The sequence below is a fragment of the Sturnira hondurensis genome, unplaced genomic scaffold, assembly GCF_014824575.4.
Source record: "Sturnira hondurensis isolate 20B ecotype Veracruz unplaced genomic scaffold, ASM1482457v3 Scaffold0021214, whole genome shotgun sequence".
Lineage (NCBI taxonomy): Eukaryota > Metazoa > Chordata > Mammalia > Chiroptera > Phyllostomidae > Sturnira > Sturnira hondurensis.
The window spans coordinates 12,011,547-12,032,086 of NW_028093845.1; the positions used below are offsets into that span (position 1 = coordinate 12,011,547).

Consider the following 20,540-nt stretch of genomic DNA (forward strand, 5'->3'; position numbering starts at 1 on the left):
ATTGGAGTCAGAAACTTAGTTCTATTGTGATTTCCCAAGAACTGTACCCTACCAGTCCAGTCCCTCCTAAAACAAGGCCAGGTAATATTCCACCTCTCTCCTTTTCCTTTAAACAATTCTTCTTTATTCAGTGCTTTGATTTGTGTCACCTGTCAAAAAGGAAGAAATTTATATTTTTATTTATATGAAAGTATATCTTGTAAAAACAAGTGCTACTCTCTTTGAAGTTATGGCACATTAAAAGGATTCCCTGTAATGGCCCTCATGGTGAACAGTGTTCCCAGCAGTTGTGATACTTTTGTTCAGTACAAAAGTCTTCTTTATATTTCCCAAGTTTATGGAGATTGTGCTTTCAGGTCTATCCAAGACAGTCCCACTTTGTGCCTGTTGCCCTGGATTAATTATTAGCAGAACTGATTTTATTTTCAAAATCATCCCTATTTGTATGATAAATTATGTAAACACCCTACCAAAATCACACAAGGCAAAATCCTGTTTTGCCCTGTCAATGTTTTTTTAATTTTAAATTTTTAATGAAAGTTGTATATGAGATGACTTTATTCCTGCATCTTCTCAATTGTTTCTTCCTTGTATTTGGCTTTTTTTCCCTACTTGGTGAAATTTGGATCTACAAGGATCTTTTCATGCATGGTCTTTGTCTAGATTTAGTCTAATAATAACCACCTTACTGGGGTCAATGCCCCATGAACAGTTGTACCATTAGCTTCCTCCCACTGCATTCATTCAGTGTAGATGACACATTTCTTCCTGTAAACCTAGGCTACTTTGCCAATTTGCTGCATTTTGTAATGTCCCAGAACAACTTGAACTTCATCATCCTTTTGAATGGGCATGAATTAAACATTGTACTTCTTTCTCAGCTCTTTGGAAAGAAGACATAATATTCCTGTAAATGTTGGAAGGTGCATTGAAATGACTTTTACAGTTCTTGCTCTGGTCAGAAGTAATAAAGGGATTGAACTTTATCTTGAATGCTGGTGCTTCTATCATAGCTGCAAAAGAGAAGAGCATCAAGTTATTTTTTGTATATAAACTGCAAAAGTGATGAAGAAGCCAGTTAATGTTAATTACAGAGTATTGTTTAACTCCAGCATTTAAGCACTCTTTATTGACACTTGACCATGCTCATTGTTTTTCCTGTGAACATCTAAACTTCTTTCAGATTCCTGTGAATGTGTAATCAGAGGCAATGCTTTATTTTTTTTGTTAATATTATCTCTAAGATAGTATTATTTAATTTTTTAATACTGTCAGAACAAGCTTCTCAAAAACTAAAAGTTAGCATATAAAGTCATCTCAGTGGAAAAAGAGTAAGTCATAAACTGACCTCTTTGAGAAAATATCTCTTTGCTTATGTAAGTTGGGTTACCCCAGGACCCATCGCACTGTGTGCAGCTCTCTGAAACAGACTGACTTTTCTAAAAAAAAATTGGGCTTTGTTCAATACTTTAAAAGCATTAGGGACCTGAACTTTAGAGTTGTAGGTTTTTAGGCATTTTATTTGTAGAAGAGCTCTAACACATGAAATAGAAAGAATGGTGAACTCTTCTGCTTACCTACCCATGCCTCTTTCTCCCTAAATACACTGATTATATTGCCTTTGAAAACCAGTTCTATGATGAAGTAATGACAACTATACTGGCAATATGACCACTAGGTCTGCCTGTAGCATTTAGTGGGATCAGGAGTCCATCCTCAGAGATCACCACAAAGTGGGAGAGAGTGGTGAGGAAGAAGGCAGAAGAGGAAAAGTCAAAAGGATCACTTACTTAAGATCAACAGGCCCAGTGGTCAGCTTCAGACAAAAGGAGATTTTGGAAGGCACCAGACTCTGCTGAGATGAATTGAAATTCTTGTGGTCAGCACCTGCACACAAGCTTGTACAAAGTGGTTGGAGTACATACAGTCAACAAGTCTGCGGGTCAATCTCGCACATGAATGGGTCAACTGAAATCAAGACTCAATTATAATAGAGGGCCCATATTACTCACACAAGGGATATTCTAGAGCACCCAGATCAGGTGATCAACAAGACCATGCCATGGGGTCTGAGAGGACACCTAATACTTAAGGCCACCCTACCAATACTGGGAGTCACAGAATAACTTCTTAATACATAGAAACAAACACAAATAAGCAGCCAAAATGGGGATCCAAAGAAACATGCAGCAAATGAAAGAATAGGAGAAATCTACAGAAAAAGACACTTAGGAAACGGAAAGGAGGCAATCACTTTACTATATACAGAGTTAAAAAAAGGTTAAAAGAATGCTAAAAACACTTCAGAACCATAAAAAAGAACCAGTCAGAAACAAAAGATACAATATCTGAAAAGAAGAATACACTAGAATGAATAAGCAGTAGCTTGATGAAGCATATGACAGAATGAGTAATTTGGAAGACAAGGTTGAAAAACCACCCAATCACAGCAGAAAAAGGAAAAAAGAATTACAAAGAATGATGATAGTTTAAGTCACCTTTGGAACAATTAGCAGCACAACATCTGCATCAAGGGGTACCGGAAAGAGAATAGAGAGCAAGGGTTACAGAATCTATTTGAAGAAATAATGGCTGAAAACTTCCCTAACCATTTTTAATTGGTTTGTTTGTCTTCCTGGAGTTGACTTGTGTGAGTTGTTTACATATTTTGGAAATAAAACCATCATCTGAGGTATCATTCACAAATATGTTTTCCCATACAGTTGGTTCTGTTTTCATTTTAATGCTGTTTTCTTTAGCCATGCACAAGTTTTTTTTTTTTTTTTTTTGATGAGGTCCCATTTGTTTATTTTTTCCTTTATGCTCCTTGCTCTAGGGGACATGTCAGTGAAAATATTGCTACATGGAATATCTGAGATTTTCCTGCCTATGTTTTCCTCTAGGATTTTAATAGTGCCATGACTTATATTTAAATCTTTTAACCTTGAATTTATTTTTGTGTATAGTGTAAGTTGGTGCTGGAGTTTCATTTTTTTTTTGCATGTAGCTATCCAATTCTCCCAACAACATTTGTTGAAGATGCAATTTTTACTCATTTTATGCTGCTATCCCCATTGTCAAATATCAATTGATCATAAACACTTGGGTTTATTCTGGGGCTCTCTATTCTGTTCATTGGTCTATGTGTCCATTTGCATGCTAGTACCAGGCTGTTTTAATTACAGTGGCCTTGTAATACAGTTTGATATAAGGTGATCCCTCCTATTTTGCTCTTCTTTCTCAAAACTACTGCAGTTATTCAGAGTCATTTACTTTTCCATATAAATTTTTGAAATGTTCATTCCATATCTGTGAATTATGTCCTTGGTACTGTAATAGGGATTGAGTAGAATTTATAAATTGCTTTGAGTACTATGGACATTTTTATGATGCTAATTGTTCCAATCCATGAACATGGTGCATGCTTCCATTTGCTTGTGTCTTCCTTAATTTATCCTTCAGTGTTGTGTAGTTTTCCAAATATAGGTTTTTTACCTCCTTCGTTACGTTTATTCTGAGGTAGTTTACATTTCTTCTTGCTATAGCAAATGGGATTTCTTCCTAATATTTCTTTCTTATATTTTATTGTTGGTGTACAAAAATGCCTTTGATTGACTTTGTATCCTGCTATTTTGCCTAATTCACTTATTAGGTTGAGTAGTTTTTTTGGTGGAGTCAATTAAAAAATGAGCAATAGACCTGAACAGACACTTCTCCAAGGAGGACATACAGGGGACCCAGAGACATATGAAAAGATGGTCAGTATCATTATCCATCAGACTGATGCAAATTAAAAACACAATGAGACACCACTTCACACTGGTGAGAATGACCCTCATAAACAAATCAACAAACAACAACTGTTGGTGAGGATATGGAGAAAAGAGGACCCTAGCGCACTGTTGGTGGGAATGCAGATTGCTGCAGACACTATGGAAAACAGTATGGAATTTCCTCAGAAAACTAAAAATAGAACTACCTTTTGACCCAGCAATTCCATTCTTGGGATTATACCCTAAGAACCCTGAAACACCAATCCAAAAGAACCTATGCATTCCAATGTTCATAGCAGCACAATTTACAATAGACAAGTGCTAGAATCAACTTAAGTACCCATCAGTAAATGATTGGATCAAAAAATGGTGGTACATTTACATGATGGAATACTACCTAGCAGAAAGAAGGAGCTCCTATCCTTTGCGACAGCATGGATGGAACTGGAGAGCATTATGCTAAGTGAAATAAGCCAGGCAGTAAAAGACAAATACCTTATGATCTCTCCTTTATGAGGAACCTAATCAACAAAATAAATAAGAACGCAACATTTAATCAGACATGGAAATTAAGAACAAACTGACAGTAACTAGAGGTGAGGTGAGAGGAGATAATGGGAGGAAGCAGGGAAGGGTTTTCAGGAACATCTACAAAGGTCACATGGACAAAATCAAGAGGGGGTGGACACAGGGAGGGAGGTGGGATGGCTGGGTTGGAGGGGCAGTGGTGAGGGGGTAAGACAGACAATTGTACTTGAACAACAATAAAAAAGAATGGGGAGGGTGAGAAAGTGAGACAGCTATAAGAGAATAACAATAAGAAATAAATTAGTATGTCAAAATAAACATCCCTAACATGATGAAGGAAAAAGACATGAATTCAAAAAGTTTAGACAGTCCCAAATAAGATGACCTCAAAAAGGCCCACTGTAAGTCACATCATAATTAAAATGGAATAAGTTAAGACAAAGAGAAAAATTTCTAAAGTTTAAGAGAAAGATTGTTAGTTACTCACACAAAGCTCCCATAAGACTGCGAGATACATTTTTGACAAAAAAATTTCAAGCCAAAAAAGTTTGGCATGAAATATTGAAAGTGGTGAAAAGCAAAGACCTACAACCAAGACTACTTTACTCACTGAGGCCATTTTTAAAATTAAAAAAGAAATAAAGTGTTCTCCAAAACAAGAAAAAATTAAAATAATTTATAAGCAACAATCTTGTACACCAGAAATGTTAAACAGATAGCTTTAAACAGAAGAATAAAACTAAGAAAACAAAACAAAACACAGAAACATAGTTAAAAGAAAAAAATGTCAATAAATATGTACCTATCAATAATCATTTCAAGTACAAATGGGTTGAGAACTGCCAGAAAATAAAATTGCATGGAAGTATGACAACCAAAGAGTTAAAGAGACATTCATCCAGACTGGTGCACTGTGATGAAGAAATATTGCCCAAATAAAAGAATAGATCAAAATATCAGAAAAAGAATTAAGTGATGAGGAAATAGATAACCTATCAGATACAGAATCCAAAAAAATGGTAATCAGGATGCTCACAGCAATAATTGAGTTTGGTCACATAATGAAGGAAGAAATAAAGGCTATACAAAGTGATATAAAGGAAAGTATACAGGAGATTCAGGGAAGATGGTGGTGGAGTAGGACAAAGAATTTTGCTTTCCTCCATGCAATGGAGAAAAAACGGGCTGATCTTCAGAGGAGCGCAGTGGATACTGAACAGGGACCCAGCATATAGGAAGGCAGGACTCCAGAAAGTGTAGCAGACACTGAATGACTAGCGGTTGAGGAGAAGAGATGACTGCAGATCAAGGTACGAGGAACAGTGCAGAGGCTGCAGGCCCTCCGCTGGGCCACGCCAGGGCCCTGGCCGGGTCACCCCGGTCTCTGAGAGCCGAGGGTGGGCAACAACAACCCTGGGAGAGAGCTAGCCACCAGCACCCTCCCTAACCAGCAGGGCACAGATGGGAAAACACCAGGAGAGTTTGGTTTGCCTGTAGTGGCAGAGAGAGGAATGGGCACTGGGAAGCAAACCAGAAAGCTCTGATAACCCTTGGAGTCAGGCTGTAGTTACCAGCTTGGGGAACTGAGAGCTCGGGACTTCAGCCAGCACTCCCACAGTCTCGGGGAGCTGCAGGCTACTGGCTGGACCCTTGGAAGAGTGCCAGTTGCCAGCTCCATCCCTACCCAGCTGGGCGCAGACTGAGAAGCACTGGGAGTCAGGCTGTTGTTGGCAGCTTACAGAACTGAGAGCGCAGGACTTCAGCCAGCACTTCCACAGTCTCCGGGAGCTTCAGGCTACTGGCTGGGCCCCTGGAAGAGTGCCAGTCGCCAGCTCCCTCCCTACCCAGCCAGCGCAGACTGAGAAGCACTGGGAGTCAGGCTGTGGCTGCCAGCTTGGAAGAATTGTGAGTTGTCCTGTGTGTTCAGCCACAGCACTGGGAAAGGCCCAAGCCCAAGCCTGTGAGGCCAGGAAAGCCTGGAGTGAAGAACACGCCCTCAGGCCAGGCCAGAGCTGGGAAGCCTGGGGAAAAACCTGCTCTCAGTGGGGCACGGCAGAGCGGCACCAGTCTGGATCTTGGGAGGAAACTGGCGAGACCAGCTGAGTTCACCAGAGGAAAGAAAGGCCGCACTAATAGCCCCTCAGGCTGCTGCAGCTAGTGAGACCAGAAGAAAAGGTTTGACCAGCTTGAAACCAACAAGAGGAGTAGGTGGAAGCGGAGAACACGAAGATACAGCAGGAGACTGCACCACTGAATTTCACAGGCATCCTACCACAGAAGGTCACACCATAAACCCAGTGAAATAGAACAGATCAATTTAAGAAGCTGAGGCCAACAAGAAGAGCAACACAAAGAGTGGGAAGGCAAAGAAACAATCCCCAAATGAAAGAAAAGGAGGAAGTTTCAGAAAGAATGTTAGATGAAATACAGGCAAGCCAACTATCAGATATTGAATTCAAAGCACTGCTTATCAGGAAATTCAAAGAGCTTACAATGAGTTACCAGAAACTACAGGGGAACTACAATGAACTCTCTGCAAACTATACCAACAAGAAAAAGGAAATAGAAACCATCAGTAAAAGCCAAGAGGAAATGAAGAATACAATTTCTGAACTGAAGAACACAGTAGAAGGTATGAAGAATAGAATCGATATGGCGGAAGATCGCATAAGTGAGATTGAAGACAGGATAGACAGAATCTCCCAGAGGGACCAAATAATGTAAAAGAGACTCAGAAAAAAATTAGAAAAATTTAAGAGAAATGCAAGACAATATGAAACGGAATAATATCTGAATAATAGGAATACCAGAAGGGGAAGAAGAATAGCAAGGGATAGAAAACTTACTTGAAAGAGTAATAACGGAAATTTTTCCTAAGTTGAGGAGAGAGAAAGTCACACGAATCCAGGAATTGCAGAGTCTCAATCAGGTGGAACCCAAAGAGGCCGACTGCAAAACACATCATCATTAAAATGGCAAAACTCCCAGACAAAGAGAAAATCCTAAAGGCAGCAAGGAAGAAAAAGGAAGTAACATACAAGGGGATCCCAATAAGGTTGGCTAATGACTTCTCAATGGAAACATTCCAAGCAAGAAGAGAATGGCAAGAAATATTCCAAGTAATGAGAAACAGAGGCTTACAACGAAGGCTATTGTACCCAGCAAGGCTCTCAATCAAGATAGAAGGCCAAATAAAGAGCTTCCAAGACAAAAGAAGTCTAAAAGAATAGGCCTCCACCAAACCAGCTCTATAAGAATTACTAAAGGGACTGCTTTAGGAAAGGAAGGAAAAGAGAGAGATAGAGAGGAACACAGGTACACAAATGGCAATGAATAAGTACCTTTCAATAATAACCTTAAACGTAAATGGATTAAATGCACCAATTAAAAGACATAGAATAGCTGAATGGATAAGAAAGCATGACCCACACATATGCTGCCTACAAGAGACACACCTCCGGTCAAAAGACCACCGCAGACTAAAAGTGAAAGGATGGAAACAAATTTTCCAAGCAAATGGACAAGAAAAAAAAAAAGCCGGGGTAGCAATTCTCAGATCAGAAAAAATAGACGTGAAAAAGAAGGGCCATAAAGGGAGAACCAGAAGGTCACTTCATAATACTCAAGGGAAGAATCCACCAAGAAGATATGAACATCGTAAATATATATGCACCCAACATAGGAGCATCCAAATATATAAAGAAAATCCTAGAGGACCTCAAGAAAGATATTGCCAGCAACACAATTACACTAGGGGATTTTAACACCCCACTGTCAAAAATGGACAAATCTTCCAAACAAAATATCAACAAAGATATTGCAGCATTAAATGACACCCTAAACGAAATGGACCTAATTGATATATATAGATCCCTCCATCCCAAAGAAGCTAAATACACATTCTTTTCAAATGCACATGGAACATTTTCAAAGATAGACCACATGATAGGACACAAAACAAGTATCACAAATTCAGGAAAATAGAAATCATACCAATCATTTTCCCTGATCACAAGGGACTGAAATTGGAAACCAACCCCAAAGGGAAAAAACCCAAAGCACCCAAAAGCATGGAGACTGAATGGTATGCTATTTAACAACGAATGGGTCAAGACTGAAATAAGGGAAGAAATAAAAAAGCATCTGGAAACAAATGAAAATGAACTCACAACAACCCCAAACCTATGGGACACATTGAAGGCAGTCCTGAGAGGGAAGTTCATAGCAATACAGGCTTACCTAAAGAAGATAGAAACATTTCAAAATAAAACAACAACAAAAAAAACTTAACCCAATGCCTGCAAGAAGTCGAGGAAAAACAACAAAGACAGCCCAGAGCAAGTAGAAGGAAGGCAATAACCAAGATCAGAGCAGAATTAAATGACATAGACACTAAAAGCACAATTCTAAGGATCAATGAATCTAAGAGTTGCTTTTTTTAAAAAAGATAAACAAAATAGATAAACCTTTAAGTAGGCTCATCAAGAGAAGAAGAGAGCGGACCAAAAGAAACACAATCAGAAGTAAAAGAGGAGAGATTACAACTGATACCACAGAAATAGAAAGGATTGTAAGAAATTACTACAAAGAACTGTATGCCAAGAGATTTGAAAACCTAGATGAAATGGACAAATTTCTAGAAAATATATAATCTTCAAAACTCAATGAAGAAGAAGCAGAAAACCTGAAATGGCTGATAACAGCAAATGAAATTGAAGAATAATAAAAAAACTCTCATCACACAAAAGCCCTGGACCAGATGATTTCACAGGAGAATTCTATAAAGCTTTTAAGGAAGAGCTAACCCGTATTCTTCACAGACTATTCCAAAAAATCCAAAAGGAGGGAAATCTCCCCAACTCTTTTTATGACGCCAGCATCACCCTAATTCCAAAGCCAGATAGAGACACAACAAAGAAAGAAAACTACAGGGCAATATCGCTGATGAACATAGATGCTAATATCCTCAATAAAATATTAGCAAACCGAATCCAACAATACATCAAAAAGATCATACACCACCACCAAGTGGGATTAATCCCAGGGATGCAAGGATGGTTCAATATACATGAATCAATAAATGTAATACACCACTTAAAAAAAAAAGCAAGGATAAAAACCTCATGATCATATCAATAGACCCAGAAAAAGCTTTTGATAAAGTACAACACCCATTTATGATAAAGGTACTCAGAAAAATGGAAATAGAGGGAGCATTCCTCAATATAATAAAGGCCATATATGAAAGACCTACAGCACACATCATACTCAATGGGCAGGAACTAAAAGCTTTTCCACTAAGATCAGGAATAAGACAAGGCTGCCCGCTTTCACCACTTCTATTCAATATAGTATTAGAAGTTCTAGCCACAGTAATCAGACAAGAAAACGTAATAAAAGGCATTCAAATCAGAAAGGAGGAAACAAAACTGGCCTTGTCTGCAGATGGCATGATAGTGTACATGGAAAATCCTATAGCCTCTACCAAAAAACTGCGGCAACTAATAAATGAATTTGGCAAAACAACGGGATACAAAGTCAATATCCAGAAATCAAAGGCATTTTTGTATACCAACAATGAAACAGCAGAAGCAGAAATCAAGAAAAAAATCCCATTCAATATAGCAAAAACAAAAATAAAATATCTGGGAATAAACCTATCCAAGGAGGTAAAAGACCTGTATGCAGAAAACTACACAACACTGAAGAAAGAAATCAAGGAAGACACAAATAAATGGAAACATATACCGTGTTCATGGATTGGAAGAATTAACATCATCAAAATGTCCATACTACCCAAAGCAATTTACAGATTCAATGCAATACCTATTAAAGTACCAATGGCATATTTCACAGACATAGAACAAACATTTCAAAAATTTATATGAAACCATAAAAGACCCTGAATAGCAGCTGCAATGTTGAGAGAGAAGAACAAAGCAGTAGGCATCACAATACCTGATATCCAACTGTATTACACGGCCACTGTAATCAAAACAGCCTGGTACTGGCATAAATACCGGCACATAGACCAATGGAATAGAACAGAAAGCCCATAAATAAACCCAACTCTCTATAGTCAATTAACATTCGAGAAAGGGGCCAATAACATAAAATGGAGTAAAGGCAGCCTTTTCAACAAATGTTGTTGGGAGAACTGGACAGCCACATGCAAAAAAATGAAACTTGAGCACCAACTTACACCATACAGCAAAATACATTCAAGGTGGATAAAAGACTTAAATATAAGCCGTGACACCATTAAAGCCCTAGAGGAGAGCATTGGCAAGAAAATCTCAGATATTCCACGCAGCAAGATTTTTACTGACACGTCCCCAGAGCAAGGGATATAAAGGAAAGAATAAACAAATGGGATTTCATCAAAATTCAAAGCTTCTGCATGGCCAAGGAAACAGTATCAAGATAAAAAGAGAAACAACTGTTTGGGAAAACATATTTGCCAATGATACCTCAGACAAAGGTTTAATCTCCAAAATATACAAAGAACTCACTCGACTCCACTCAAAGAAGACAAGCAACCGGATTAAAAAATGGGCGGAGGACTTGAACAGACATTTCTCCAAGGAAGACATACAAGGGATCCAGAGACACATGGAAAGATGCTCGATATCGCTAGCTATCAGAGAGATGCAAATTAAAACCACAGTGAGATACCACTTAACACCACTCAGAATGGCCATCATAAACAAAGAAACAAACAAGTGCTGGAGAGGTTGTGGGGAAAAGTGGACTCTAGTTCACTGTTGATGGGATTGCAGACTGGTACAACAACTATGGAAAACAGTATAGAATTTTCTAAGAAAACTAAAAATGAGCGTGCCTTTTCACCCAGCAATTCCACTGCTAGGAGTATATCCTAAGAACCCTGAAACACCAATCTAAAAGGACCTATTCACCCCAATGTTCAAAGCAGCACAATTCATGATAGCCAAGTGTTGGAAGCAACCTAGATGTCCATCAGTAAATGACTGGATCAAAATGCTATGGTGCATTTACACAATGGAATTCTATGCTGCAGAAAGGAAGAAGGAGCCCCTACCCTTTGCAACATCATGGATGGGACTGGAAAGCATTATGCTGATCGAAATAAGCCAGGCGGTGAAAGACAAATACCATATGATATCACTGTTAACAGGAATCTAAACAATAAAAGAAACAAGCAAGCAAATATGACCAATGACACTCAAATACGGAACAGGCTGACAGGATCCAGAGGGGAGAGGGCAGAGAATCATAGGGGAAAAGGGGATGGACTCACATGAGGAAGTATAAGGGACACATAAACAATAACTAAGGGTGGGGGGTGGAAACAGGAGGGAGGTGGGGAGCACTGGGTTGGGGGGGCAAGGTTGGGAATATAAGACAGAAAACTGTACTTGAACAAGAATTAAATAAATAAATAAATAAACAAAATAAAGAAACAAAAAGGAAAGTATACAGGGAATCAACAGTGCAGCTAAGGAAACTGGGACTGAAATCAATGATTTGGAACAAAAGGAAGAAATAAACATCTAACAACAGAAAGAAGAAACAAGATTTCAAAAAAAAATGAGAAGCTGAGGATCCTGTGGGACAACTTTAAGCACTCTAACATTGAATCACAGGGGTGCCAGAAGGAGAAGATAAAGAGCAAATTTTTAAAGTAAAAACTTGTTTGAAAAAATAGTGAAGGAAAACTTTCTCAATCTGGCAAAGAAAATAAGCTTCCAGAAGTCCAGGAACTTCATAGAGTCACAAAGAAATTGGATCCAAGGAGAAACACACCACAATGCATCATAATTAAGTTACCCACGATTAAAGATAAGAAGAGAAGCTTAAAAGTAGCAAGTGGAAAGGAGAGAGTTATCTACAAATTATTGCCCGTAAGACTATCAGCTGATTTCTCAAAAGAAACCTTGAAGGCAAGAAGGGGCTAGAAAGAAGTATTCAAAGTCATGAAAGGCAGGGACCTATATTCAAGATTGCTCTATACAGAAAAACTATCACTTAGAATGGAAGGGCAGATAAAGTGCTTCCTAGATAAGGTCAAGTTAAAGGAGTTCATCATCACCAAGCCTTTATATGAAATGTTAAAGGGAATTATCTAAGAAAAAGAACATCAAAACCACTAACAGTAAAATGACAACAAACTCATAACTATCAACAACTGAACCTAAAAAAAAAAACACTAAGCAAACAAATAGAACAGGAGCACAATCAGAGAAATGGGAATTACATAGAGGTTTGTCAGTGAGCTAGGGAAGAAGGAAAATGGGGGGAAAAGGAACTGGGTATAAGAAAAATATTTCGTAAGTACGAAATATACAAGGGGAGGTTAAGAATAGCATAGGAAATGGAGAAGCCAAAGAACTTATATATACAACCCATAAATATGGACTAAATGGGAGGGGATACAGAAGGGTGAAAGAGTACATAGCAGAGGGTGATAAAGGGGAAAAATGAGAGAACTGTAATATCATAACCAATAAAATATATTTAAAAATAAATGTTAATGTGCTAAATGCTCCAGTCAAAGACACAGGGTAAATGAAAGATAAGAAAACGAGACACATACACATGCTATCTACAATAGACCCACCTGCAGACTAAAGGTACATGGATGGAAAAAACATTTCATGCAAATAAATGAGCTGGGTTAGCAATACTTATATTTGACAAAAAGGCTTTAAAACTAAGGCTATGTTAAGAGACAATGAAGGTCAGTACATAATATTAAAGGGACTAATCTGGAAAAAGGATATAACACTTGTAAACATGTATGTACACAACAAAAACATCTAAATATATAAAACAAATCTTGATGGACATAAAGGAAGAGACAGAAAGTAATAGAGTCATATCATGAGATTTGAACACCTCATTGACATCAATGTATAGATCTTCCAGATAGAAAATCAACAACAACAACAAAGCATCCTTAAATAACACATTAGATCAGATAAATTTAATTGATATCTTTAGAGCGTTTTACCCCAAAATAGCTGAACATACATTCTTTTCATAAGCATATGGAATGCTTTCTAAGATACACCACATGTCATGACAAATAAAATGTAAATAACTTTAAGAAGATTGAAATCACATCAAACATCTTCTTTTATTATAATGGTATGAAACTAAAAATCAATAACAGAAAAAAACTGAAACACAAAAATATATGGAAGCTAAATACCATGTTACTAAACAATGAATGAGTTAACAATGAGATCGAGGAAGAAACCAAAATATACCTTGAAAGAAATGAAAATGAACACACAATAACCCAGAATCTATGGGACAAAGTGAAGGCAGTTCTGAGACAGAAATTCATAACATCACAGACCTACCACAAGAAATAAGAAAAATCTTCCCTGACTTCTGTGGCTCACTTGGTTGGGCATTGTCCTACAAACCAAAAGTTCATGGGTTTGATCCTGGTCAGGGTTGCAGTCCAGGTTCCTAGATTGGGGTGTTTCTCTCCCTCTCTTTCTCCCAACCCTCCCCTCTCTTTAAAAAAAAATAAGTAAAATATTTTTTAGAATGAAAAAAATAGTACAACAGAAATAAATGAAATTGAGTCTAAAAAACAATACAAAAAATCAGTAAGACCAAGAGCTGGTTCTTTGAAAAGATAAACATGATTGATAAAGCATTAATCAAACTCATCAAGAGGAAAAGGTGAGAAGACCTGAATAAATAAAATCAGAAATGAAAAAAGAAAAGCATCAATTAACTCCACAGAAATATAAAGAATTGTAAGAAAATATTATGAACACTATATGCCAACAAATTGGACAAGCTAGACAGATTGGAAAAATTCTTAGACACAAACTATTTTCCATCTGGCTTATTTTACTTAGCATAATGTCCTCTAGATCCATCCATGCTGTCATGAAGGATATAAGTGGAACCTGATCAACAAAATAGACAAGTAAGCAAAAATATAAACAAAGGTATTGAAATAAAGAACAGACTGATGGTAGCCAGAGGGGAGAGGAAGGAGTAAAACAAGAGAAAGAAGGGGAAAGATCATCAAGGGATATGTATAAAGGACCCATGGACAAAGCCAAAGGGGGGTAGGATTGAAGGTGGGAGGTGGAGATGCATGGGGTGGGGGAGAATAAGGGGGGAAAATGGAGACAAATACACATGAAAAACAATAAAAAATAAAATAGATGGATGGAACTGGAAAGCATTATGCTAAGCAAAACAAGCCAGGCAGTGAAAGACAAATACCATATGATCTCACCTTTAACAGGAACCTAAACAACCAAACAAACAAACAAGCAAAATATAACCAATAGCACTGAAATACAGAACAGGCTGACAGTGACCACAGGGGAGAAGGGAGGAAATTTCAAGGGAAAAGGTAATAAAAAATTGGTATGTTACTAAGGTTCTGAAGCTTTGGTGGTCTACAAAGGGAACAGCATTTTTTTGGTTGCAAATTTATGAACTACTGAAATAGATCTCTTGAAGGGTTTAGAGGAACAAATATAAAGGACACATGGACAAAAACTAAGGGGGGTGGACATGGCAGGGAGGTGGGGAGCAATGTGGGGGTGGGCTGGACTGGGAGTAAAAGACAGAAAACTGTACTTGAACAACAATCAAAGTAAAATTTAAAAAGAAAAAAATAATAATATTTTCCTCTCCTCTGCTCACCTTCTTGCACAGAAGTGGGTGATTGCATAGCACCCACTGAATAGTTCTAACAAAGGCCCCAGTTATTTTAGCCCTATAACACAATTAAATCTATAATTTAATTTGTAGACTCTCAATTTTCAATAGATTCCTCTTCAGGTGGAGCATTTTTCCTGTATTTAATACCTGTAAGTGCCACTTCCATCCCCCTCCACATTCCATGTAAAAAATTATTGTTATCCAGTTATTGTTTTATTTACGTTAAATATTCTTTACTTTTCTGAGTATTATTTAACATGGTAAATACTTAAATTTTTCAATATTTATTCAGAATCTGTATAGAGTATATGTTATATTTCAAAATGTACTTTAAAATAGATTAATATTTAAGAAACTAAACCTTCAAATTATACTTCAATTTGGCAGAAGTATTACTCTCTCAATATTTGGACTTAGTTTATATTTTTTCTCCCTCTATAGGCAGTTTTGGAAGTAAAAAATTGAATGTTATAGCAAGATATAGCACAAAAATAGAGAAGTGGATTTGTAAATGCTAGTTATTGAAAACAATATATTAGTTTTGAATATATTGATTTTAATATTTTCAACATTCAGGGAAATTAATTTTTTCTTTACATTTTTAGTAGTACATTAACTTGTGTCAGATTCAAGAAAAATGCGAAATTCAGTAACAATAAGAACTAGTGTAATGAAAGAAAAGTGGCTGTTTGAGAAAGAGATCTATTTCAGTAGTTCATAAATTTGCAACCAAAAAATGCTGTTCCCTTTGTAGACCACCAAAGCTTCAGAACTTTCGTAACATACCAATTTTTTATTACCTTCCATTGATCTATGACTCAAGAAACAAAAATTATGGTCTAATGTATGCTGATTTCTATAAGTTAGATATTTTGACCTTATGAATAAAATTTCAGAAATTACTTACCCTTTAGCTTTTTGAAATATGTAAGGTAAATATAAAAAAAGAAATGCTTGAGCAAAGATATTGGTCTTAAAGTTTAAATCTCAAGCACAGTCCACTGAGGGGAACTTATTGTCATATACCAAATATTATTCTATAGTCTTCCTATAAGGTCAGGTCTAGCAATTTGCTTACATGAACACCGAAAAACATACTCATGTTCATGGTCCTCTGTGTTGTTAAAATTGTTCTTACTAAATATTACATTAATATAGAAGATTGTTTTTTAAATATGTATAAGAAAAAACAATAATACAAGGAACAATCATGTATCCTCAACTAGTTTAAGTAGAAGAATAATATCTATGAATACTACTCAGCTATAAAAAAGGATGAAATCTTGCCATTTGTGACAATATGTATGGATCTTTAGATAGTGTGCTAAGTGAAATAATTCAGACAAGAAAGACAAGTACTAGAAGATTTCAATCATACATAGGGTAAAAAACAGAAAGTAACAAGTGAACAAACAAACAAACTCATAGACCCAGACAACAACATGGTGATTATTATAGGAGCAGGGAGGTAAGAGGTAGTAAAGGCTGAAGGGGGTCAAATATATAGTGACAGAATAACACTAGACTCTGAGTGGTGAGAACACAAGGCAACATACAGATGTTGTATTGTATAATTATATACCCAAAACTTATATAATGTTATTAACTACTGTTATCAAAATAAATATAGTTAAATTAAAAAATAATATCTACGATAACCCCTATGAGAATCACTCTGAAGTAATTCCATTGCTTCTCCACTCAGAGGTAACTTCCTGATTTTTACAAAAATTTATTGACTATATTGGGATGACACTGGTTAATAAAACTATATAGGTTTCAGGTACACAATTCTATAATACATCATCCATATATTGTGCATTCAATACTCCAAGCCAAGTCTCCTTCCATTACTATTAATTCCCCCTTCCTTCTTTTACCTCACCCACCCTTCTTTCCCTCTGATAATCACCATACTGTTGTTGTCTATGAGCCATTTTTTCTTCAATCTCTTCACCTTTTTCACCCAGCCCCCAACTTTCTTCCCTCTGACAGCTGTCAGTCTGTTCTCTATATCTATGAGGCTGTTTCTATTTTCTTTGTTAGTTTATTATGTTGAATAGATTCTACATATAAGTGAAATCATATGGTATTTGTTTTTCTGACTAGCTTATTTCACTTAGCATACTGTTCTCCAGGTCCATCCATGCCATCACAAAAGGTAAAAATTTCTCTTTTTTTAGCCAAGTAGTGTTCCATTGCATCAAAAAAGGCATCAAAGTCAATGAGTTCCAAAACTGCTTTGAGCAGTGCAAAAAATGTCTCAATGGCTGTATTGCACCAAATGGAGAGTACTTTGAAAGTTACTGAAGTTTAAACATTTAAGAATAAATACACATATTTAATAAATAAATTCTGTTTTTTTAAATCCCACCTCATAGTTTCAGAAGTGGAATCAATGAGTCATAAGGCAGTTCCTTTTTTAAGTTTTTGAAGCAACTCTATATTATTTTCCACAGTGGTTGTGCATTTCCACCAAACGTGCTTGAAGGTTTCCTTTTTTTCTACATTCTCACCAACAATTTTTTTGTTGATTTAGAGAGTTTTCTGACAGTTTACTACAGATATTAATATCTCTAAAAATAAAATTGTTAAATTTTACCTGATTTTGAAACTTCATGCCTTGAACATACTGTATACATTGTTCTTCAATTTCTTTTTTGAAAAAGAGCATTATGTTTCAGAGATTTATGCATGTTGTTATATGTGCAAGTGTATTTCATCTGTTTACTTTGCTAAGATCTATTAGATGGTATGAATATGCCACAGTGTTATGTTTCCACCCTACTGTTGATTTTTATGTGGGGTGGGTCCCAGTTTGATAACATTACAAAATATTCAGTACAAACATGAACATTTAAAATTTCTGTGATTTAAATTTTTTATTGTTTATGATATCACAGTTGTTCCAATTTTTTTCTCTTCCACCCAGCTTGCACCCCCACCCCCACAGTCAATCCTCACACCATTGTCCATGGATCCTGCACACATGTTCTTTGACTAATCCTTTCACCTTCTTTCTATCAGTCTGCAATTCCTTCCTCCTCTCTTACAGCTGTCAGTCTGTTCCATATTTCTACGTCTCTGATTTTATTTTACTCATTGGTTTATTTGTTCATTGGATTCCACTTATAAGTGAGATCATATAGTATTTGTCTTTCACTGACTGGCTTATATCATTTAGCATGATAGTCTCCAGTTCCATCCATGCTGTCCCAGAAGGTAAAGATTCCTTCTCTTCTACTGATGTGCAGTATTCCATTTTGTAAATGTACCACAGTTTTTAAGTCACTCATCTACTGATGGGCATGTAGGCTGTTTCCTAGTCTTGGCTACTATAAATAGCACTGCCACGAACATAAATGTCCATAAGTTCTTTTGAATTGGTGTTTCAAGATTCTAGGGGTATATCTCCAGTAGTGGAATTTCTGGGTGAAAAGGCAGTTCCATTTTTTTTTTTAGGAAATTCCATACTGTTTCCCACAGTGGCTGCACCATTCTGCATTTTCACTAAGAGTGTATTAAGGTTCCCTTTTCTCTCATACTCTCCAGCACTTGTTGTTTGTTGATTTATTAACAATAGCCATTTTGGCAGGGGTGAGGTGGTATGCTGTCATAATTTCTTTATTTTATTTTATTTATATTTTAATTGATGTTTAAATACAGTTGTCTTCATTTTTCTCCCAACACTCCCCCCCCCCCACCCCAGCCATCCCCATATCCCACCCTTGATCCTAACCACCGTTGGTTTTGTCCATGTGCCCTTTATACATGTTCCTGAAAACCCTCTCCCTTTTCCCTCATTATCCCCTCCTACTTCTCCTCTGGCTACTGTCAGCTTGCTCTCAATTTCAATGTGGCTATATTTTGCTTGCTTGTTTGTTTTGTTTAGGTTTCACTTATAGGTGAGATCATGTGCGATTTGTCTTTCACCTCCTTGCTTATTTCACTTAGCATAATAATATGCTCTCCAGTTCCATCCATGCTGTCCCAAAGGGTAGAAGCTCCTTATGTTTTCTGTTTCATAGTATTCCACTGTGTAAATGTACCATAGTTTTTTGATCCATTCATTGTCTGATGGGCACTTAGGTTGCTTCCAGCACTTGGTTATTGTAAATTGTGCTCCTGTGAACATTGGGGTACCTAGATTTATTTGGATTGGTGTTTCGGCATTCTTAGGGCATAATCCCAGCAGTGGATTGCCAGCTCAAAAGGCAGTTTCATCTTTTGGTTTTTGAGGAAATTCCATACGTTTTCCACAGTGGCTACACCAGTCTGCATTCCCACTAACACTGCACCAGGATCCCTCTACATCCTCTCCAACACATACTGTTTGTCAATTTGTTTATGATAGCCATTCTCACCAGTGTGAAGTGGTATCTCATTGTGGTTTTAATTTGCATTTCTTTGATGACTAGTGATGCTGAGCATCTTTTCATATGTCCCTGGAACCTCTGTATGTCCTCCTTGAAGAAGTGTCTGTTCATTTTCTTTGCTCATTTTTTAATTGGGTTGTTTGTCTTTCTGGAGTGGAGTCATGTGAGTTCTTTGTGTATTTTGGAGATCAAAGCCTTGTTTGAGGTATCATTGACAAATCTGTTTTCCCATGTGGTAGGTTCTCTTTTCATTTTGATGATGTTTTCTTTAGCTGTGCAGAAGCTTTTTATTTTGATGAGATCCCATTTATTCATTCTTTCTTTTATGTTCCTTGCAGTAGGGGATATATCTGTGAAAATATTGCTGCATGTAATATTTGAGATTTTCATGCCTATGTTCTACTCTAGGACTTTATTGTGTTATGACTTATATTTAACTCTTTCATCTACCTTGAATTTATTTTTTGTATGGTGTAAGTTGGTGATTAAGTTTTATTTTTTTTTGCATGTAGCTACCCAGTTCTCCCAACACCATTTGTTTAAGAGGCTATTTTTATTCCATTTTAGGCTTCTACCCTCTTTATCAAATATTAATTGACCACAGAGACTTGGGTTTATTTCTGGGCTTTTAATTCTCTTTCACTGATCTATGTGTCTGTTCTTAAGCCATTGCCAGTCTGTTTTAATTACAATGGCCTTGTAATGTAGTTTGATGTAGTAGGTATTGTGATCCCTCCTACCTTGTTCTTCTTTCTCAAAATTGCTGCAGCTACTTGTAGTCCTTTAAAGTTCCAAATAAATTTTTGAAATATTTGTTTTGTATCTGTGAAATATTCCATTGGTACTTTAATAGGAATTGTGTTGAATGTATAAATTGCTTTAGGTAGTATGGGCACTTTAATGATATTAATTCTTCCAATCCATGAACACAGTATTTACTTCCGTTTGTTTGTGCCTCCCTTAATTTCCTTCTTCAGTGTTGTGTAGTTTTCTGAGTCCAGATGTTTTACCTCCTTGGTTAGGTTTGTTCCTAGGTACTTTATTTTTCTTGTTGCTGTATCAAATGAGATTTTTCCCTTGATTTCCGTTTCTGATGTTTCATTGTTTGTGTACAAAAATGTGTTTGATTTCTGAATATTGACTTTGTATACCACTGTTTTGCCAAATTCACTCATTAGGT

General features: G+C 36.7%; 1 pseudogene; it reads right to left on the bottom strand.

Annotated features, from left to right (window-relative positions):
- Positions 1–557: 557 nt before the first annotated feature.
- On the bottom strand, positions 558–1,011 carry LOC118977151 (60S ribosomal protein L26-like; annotated as a pseudogene).
- Between the last annotated feature and the right edge of the window lie 19,529 nt (positions 1,012–20,540).